Here is a 6,922-nt window from a genome sequence, read left to right as displayed (position 1 = left end):
GAAAGAGAGAGAAGTAAGCAGCCCCCCACTGAGCAGAGAGCCCAATACGGGACTCTATCCCAGGACTCTGGGATAATGCCCTGAGTGGAAGCAGAGGCTTTAACCCACTGCACCACCCAGGTGCCCCAGTATGTGTTTTTCTTAAGGCTATATCTAATCATCCTTGGTAACGAGTAAAATTTCCCATGGGTTCTATTTTAAGTAATACGTGGTTCTGAGGGACCGTTGCAACACCCCACCCTAATTATCTGATGGCAAAGCCTTCTCCCCACTTGCAAAGATTTCGAAAGAGGCCACGTAGGAAGTCCGCCCACAGCTGGGTGCTCCTGCCTTTAGGGCCATGTAGTGCCAGTCAGTCCTGAGCAGAGGCAGAACAGTCTGTTCTGCACACAGTTCAGCACAGACTCCGGGTGCTTTGTGATTCAGTCCTGCAGGGGTGGCTCACCCTCTGAAGAAACACTTTTCTCCTAACCAGGTGCCTTGGAGTCTCTCCTCATGGTCTAAAACCTGCATTTCCTGACGATGTCCCAGACCAGCAACAGCACCAAAGAAGCCAAAGCAAAACCAGAACAGTCCTCAGCTTTTCTTGGAGATTCCCTTAGGAATCCTCCTCAGACAGGCCAGAGGTGATATCCCAGCTGTGTTATTTACTCGCTGTGCCTGTCCCTCCACATCTTAGACCTCAGTTCCTTCATTTACAAGATGGAGCTACAAGAGGGTAGTTAGGGAATGAAATAAGAGTGTTGGCTAAATTTTTTCTTGTTCTTATTGTTTGTTGAGACATCTACTCAGACTTCACTTTAACAAAGAAGATCATAAAAAATAAGGTCCAAGGGCACCTGGGTGGCGCAGTGGGTTAAGCCTCTGCCTTCAGCTCAGGTCATGATGTCGGGGTCCTGGGATCCAGCCCCGTGTTGGGCTCTCGGCTCAGCAGGGAGCCTGCTTCCTCCTCTCTCTCTGTCTGCATTGCTGCCTCCTTGTGATCTCTGTCTGTCAAATAAATAAATAAAATCTAAAACACACACACACACACGAATCAATTACATCTATAACAGATTTCTCAAGTATTAATATGATACTGTTAACCAGGATATTAGAAAGTTATCAATAAAGGGGCACCCTGGTGGCTCTGTTGGTTGGGCATCTGACTCTTGGTTTCCATTTAGGTTGTGACCTCAGGGTCATGGGTTCAAGTCCCACATTGGGCTCAGAACTTAGCGGGAAGTCTATTTGGATTCTCTCCTTCTCCCCCTCCCCTACTCCCCTGCACAGGTGCATGAGAGTCTCTCTCTAAGAAATGAAGACATCCTTAAAAATTTTAAAAGTAAAATTAAATAGCCATCATCCACCTCAGAGAGTCGAATCAGTCTAGTAAATCCCCTTCCAGTAAGTTTGTGGGGTGCTTAAAATCCAGATGACATTTCTTTCTGTTTCCCAACTTTTTATTTTGAGCAAGTTTAAGCAAAAACTAACACAATAGTAGAACAGATACCTCTAGAAATGTTAAGTTGCTGATATCTTACCACACCTGCGTATGTAGAACATATGCACACAGACACGCACACATATGGACATAGACGTAAACATTCCTTTGTTGTTTTGGTAGGGTCACTGTCATAAGTAAACTGAAGACATAGTGACACTGTCAAGTGGCGGGTGGGGACATCCCCAGATGATCAGATGATTTCAGGTGATCAGAGTGCCATGAATCTAGCTACAGCATTACCATGGCAGATTTTATAGTATGCGAGAACTTCCGGCTATAAAATCACGGAGGTAAGGAGCGCCTGGGGGGCTCAGTGGGTTAAAGCCTCTGCCTTTGGCTCCGGTCATGATCCCAGGGTCCTAGGATCAAGCCCCCTGTCAGGCTCTCTGCCTGGTGGCACACCTACTTCCTCCTCTCTCTCTGCCTGCTTCTCTGCCTACTTTGATCTCTGTCGGTCAAATAAATAAATAAAATCTTAAAAAGAATCACTGAGGTGAGCTAAACTAAGAGAAATACCAAATGAGAGGTGCAGCTTTCAAAAAATTGGCATAGGAACCCCTGGGTGGCTCATTCGGTTGGGCATCTAAGAGTTCAGCTCAGCTCCTGATCTCAGGGTCCTGAGATGGAGCCTTGAGTCTGGTCCCTGCTCTGTAGGAGGTCTGCTTTCCTCCTCCCTCTCCCTCTTTCCCTTCCCACTCATGTTATCTGTCTTTCTAAAATAATCTTTTTTTAAAAATTGGCATGTAATTATGTATATATATAGGCACATATATAATTAGTTTTACATAATGTATACATATATATTGTTGGGCAAAGTGTTTCTTCTCAGTTACTATGTCCTAGACATAACTTCCTATTATTTTCTATCACAATTCCCAATCATAGATCACAGAAATATTCACATTCATTTTAACACTAATGTAGGGTGTGTTTTTTTATGATTTTATTTATTTACTTATTTGACAGACAGATCTCACAGGTAGTCAGAGAGGCAACCAGAGAGAGAGGAAGGAAAGCAGGATCCATGCTGAACAGAGAGTCCGATGCGGGGCTCAATCCCAGGACCCTGAGATGGTGACCTGAGCTGAAGGCAGAGTCTTTAACCCACTCAGCCACCCTGACGCCCCTGTGGTTTTCCATTGTATGGCTGCAGGATACTCAGTTGCTGAAATATAGATAAATACTGAAGATATTCCCAAATGTCTCCAGTCCATTACCTTAAGTTTTTTTCAGTACTAATCCTAGGAATGTTGAAAACCTCAATATTGTACATCCATACCCTAGCTAGTAAGATTTGAGGATTTTTTTTTTTGAAGTTTATGTAATTAATCTCTACACCCCACGTGGGCTTGAACTCATGAGCCCGAGACAAAGAGTCACATGCTCCTTAGACTGAGCCAGGCAGGTGCCCCAAGATCTGAGGATTTTAAAAGTAGCTATTTAGGATTCTTGGGTGTCTCAGGCAGTTAAGCATCTACCTTCAGCTCAGGGCTTGATCCCAGTGTCTTGGGATCCAGTCCCTCGTCAGGCTCCTTGTTCCAACTATATACGAAAGGAGAAAAATACAAGGGATTTTAACACACGTTTTCTCCCAGAGAGCAGGATCATGAGTGAATATTAGTTTAGAAAAATTCTTTCTCTAGTTTCCATTTTTCTACAATGCATATGTACATTTGATCACAAAACATCAGACTTTAAATATATATATGTATATACACACATATATATTTTTAAATATATATTTTAAAGTTTTATTTGTTCATTTGAGAGTGAGTGAGAGAAAATACAAGCGGGTGGAGGGGAATAGACAAAGGGAGAAGCCGACTCCCCACTGGAACCCCAGGATCCCGACCTGAGCCCAAGGCAGATGCTTAACTGACTGAGCCACCCAGACGCCCCCGAACATGTGTACATATATGAAAATTATAAATGCCGTGCTGGAATATACACAAGGGGCCATGGAAGGCTGAATGTTCCAGCAGGACTGACAGGTCTCTTCATTCTTGGGCAATTTGTCATCAGGACCGTTTACCCTGCTTCCCCCAGCAGAGTCTCCTGGTGCGTGTCTCCCTCTCCTCTGGCCGCACACATGCCCGGGGAAGAAGTTCCACCTGCAGCATGCCTGCCCTTGTGAGAATCTTACTGTCTTTCTCCCCAGCTAGGGCATGAATGCTCTGCTCACAGGAAGGGTGGCTGTCCACAAGTGAGGTGCTCAAGGACTGTGCAAAGACCATGATCTTCATGGGACAGATTCTAAAACTGTAATTCGAGTCCAAAGGAATGGAAATGAGTGGAGTGTTTGCTTGGGTACGTGTGTGTGTGTGTGTGTGTGTGTGTGTGTGTGTGTGTGTGTTTCTTCCTTTCCTCCAATTTTTCTTTGCTTCTTTCCTCCCTCTCTGTTTCATCACAAAAAGGAGAGATCAGCGGTGCTCAGCAGAAAGGGAGTGGGGATGGTCAGATGTCCTTACCTGGAGAGATTTTTTCCTTGGGATTGAGGGCTCACCCAAATAATCCAGGATGATCTCATCTTGAGATCCTTAATAATACCCACAAAGACACTTTTTCCAAACAAGGTCACTTTCCCCCTTTTTGGGGGGTAGGACATAAACATCCTTTTTTTGTGTGGGTGAGCATGACTGTTGAGGGGAGAAGTTTGGGAATTCTGTCTTGAGATGTCTGTTAGACGATGTGGAAGCAGGGTCTGGAATCCTCTGGAGAGTTCAGGCCAAAGATATAACTTTGGGGATCATCAGGTTACAGAAGGAAATTAAAGTCACAAGATGGAGATTACTGGGAAAGCGATGTGTATAGAAAAGAATTGTCAAAGGAGCCTGGGCATGAGGGAGACCCAGTGAAGGAGGCTGAGAAGGAACAGGGAGGGAAGTTGCATGTGTGTTTTGCTTGGTCCTGTGATGCTTGGGGTCTAATAAGCTCCAAAATGAGAATCGCCCTTTGGGTGCACCACATGGTAATCGCTGGTCCACTTTGACCGGCACTTTGGGCAGAATGGGAGATGGATGGGCTTCCAATGAAAAGGAGAGGAGAGAAACTGGAGACAGGGAATGTACACAATTTTTTCAAGCTTTGCTGCAGAAAGAATGGAGAAATGTGTGAGTGAGAGATGGAGGAAATGGTATCTTGAAGGCAGGGAGCCTCGAAGAGATGGGAAGCTGACAGCAAGCTTCTATGCTAATGGTGGAAGAGGGGATCCAACAGGGTGGAAAAGAAAAGGAGAATCGCTTGCACAAGGTTCTGGAATAGTCAAGACAGGAGATAGGTGTCACTGCCCAAGGGGAGGGCTGGCCTTCGCTGGGAGCGCTGAACTGCCCCCATAGCTGAGATAGTCCAGGATGGGGAGAGCTGCAGGTAATGGCCAAGATGCTGGCTTCTGTTTGATGTATGAATGAATCTGACCAACTTTAAACCTTGGTCCTGAATTACTGGAATACGATCATCTCTTCTTCTCAGGGAAGAATGGCATATTGGAATCTGGGATTGATTGCAATTTCTCCTTCATATAATGAAAGAGTTTGGGGGCCCCTGGCTGGATCAGTTGGTGGGGCGTGAAATGCTTGGTCTGAGGATCTGAGCTTTGGCCTGAACTGGGTACAGAGATTACTTAAAAATAAAATCTTTAAAAAATGGTCATAAGTGTGCCCAACTCTTAAACAATTTAATTCAAGTTTCTTTGGTTTTGCTAATTTTTTTTAACTGCTCAAATAGTCTATTCTTTAAAAATCATCTTTAACTTCTTACACATCTGGGGAGAAGTATTCCTCAGATGGTTTTGAAAACCGTTGTGTTTCAATATTTGTCTTCAAGGATACTTTCGGTGCTTGGGGAAACGTAGCACATTGCTTGAAGAGGATGGGAAAAGGTTTTGAAGTGATCTTCAAAATTCCAACTTTAATAAGAATAAATACCAAATGCTGAAGGAGAAAGAAATGATCATTCTTGTGATAATGTTGGTTTCATTAGTGTTTCCATTTCAAATGTTCTCAGATATTTTTATTTTAATAGCACAATGATTAAAGATGTGAACTTAAGGAATTTCCACATAATCCAAATCACTGTTTTTAAAACTGGGAACATTCATCAAATTACCTACAGAGAAATTATTGTTCTAATTCCCCCATGGGATCTTCAATGAGACATTTTAAACCCATCATCCTTTAATTTAAAAGAGGCAGACAACAATTGGAAGCATTCCATTTCCTTCATCTCTCTTAAAAACCATCCACTTAAACCAGCTCACAATAGAGTGGTAAGGGATATACGCACTTGTAAAACGAGGAATTTGGTGGGGGCGGGCATTAAAACTACAGGTGTAGGTAGTCTCATCTCACTGTCTTTCCCATTGGTCAGGGAAGTCAATAACTTTCAGGGCCTGTGTGGGTAAATGCCTTGACCTTTAAATAATCTGGGTTGGCCTGAATTTAATTTACATTTGCAGTGCCCACTTTCCACCAGGCGAGGGCGGTAAGGACTCACAGATTCACCCATGCCCTGTATAGGAGTCCTTTTTCTCAGAAGCAGAAAGATAGAGAATCCCTTTCCTTTACCTACCAAAGGCCAGATACTTCACTTTAAACTATGATAAACATAAGCGCCTCTCCTGAAGACCCCTGGCAGTCCAGTCAATGAGTTCAGGATCAGGTTCCAGCCCTGGGATGATCAATTTGTGGGCGATGAGGTGAAGCACTAATGAGGGAAGGCCCAGGACATTTCTGTCAACCTAAACAAATCTGAGAGTCTGGGTGGGGAGGAATCATGGAAAAAGGAGAGAGAACCCAAAGATGAAGGCCAAAGGGCTAGCCTTGCTCTGGGTGTTGACGATTGTCCACCCTGACTCAGAGGAAATAGGCAGCAGCTAAGAAAATCTCTTCTGAGTCCTGGCCTGCTTTTGTCCGTGAGTATGGCAGTTTCACCACATTCCATAAAGACATGCATTAAGAAACTCTAACATGTTTAGGGGCATCCAGGTGGCTCAATGTGTGAACTGGCTGGCTCTTGATTTCAGCTCAGGTGGTGTTCTTAGGGTCTTGAGATACAGCCTGGCCTCTGGCTCAGCACTCAGCAGGGAGTCTGCCAGTTCCTCTCCCTCTGCTCCTCCCCCTGCTTTCTCTCTCTCTCAAATGAATAAATAAATATATAAAATCTTTAAAAAAAGAAATAACATGTTTATAAGGTGAGACATTCTGGAAGTTACTCTTTAAGATGAAGAAATAATGGGAAAAATGAGGGAGAGCAAAGAAACAGTGACATGCCGTGTCAGTCACCTGCAGAGACTGGATGGGAAAGATATTGCAGAAAGAATTTCTAGTTCTTATAGCCATTATGGACAACAGTATGGAAGGTCCTCAACAAATTAAAAATAGATCTATCATATGATCCAGGAATCCCACTGGATTCCAGTTCCAAAGGAACTGAGTTTAG

This window comes from Meles meles, chromosome 7 (genome assembly GCF_922984935.1).
Source record: "Meles meles chromosome 7, mMelMel3.1 paternal haplotype, whole genome shotgun sequence".
NCBI classification, from domain to species: domain Eukaryota; kingdom Metazoa; phylum Chordata; class Mammalia; order Carnivora; family Mustelidae; genus Meles; species Meles meles.
The sequence above is the reverse complement of the archived record's forward strand: the minus strand, read 5'-3'. Positions refer to the sequence as shown.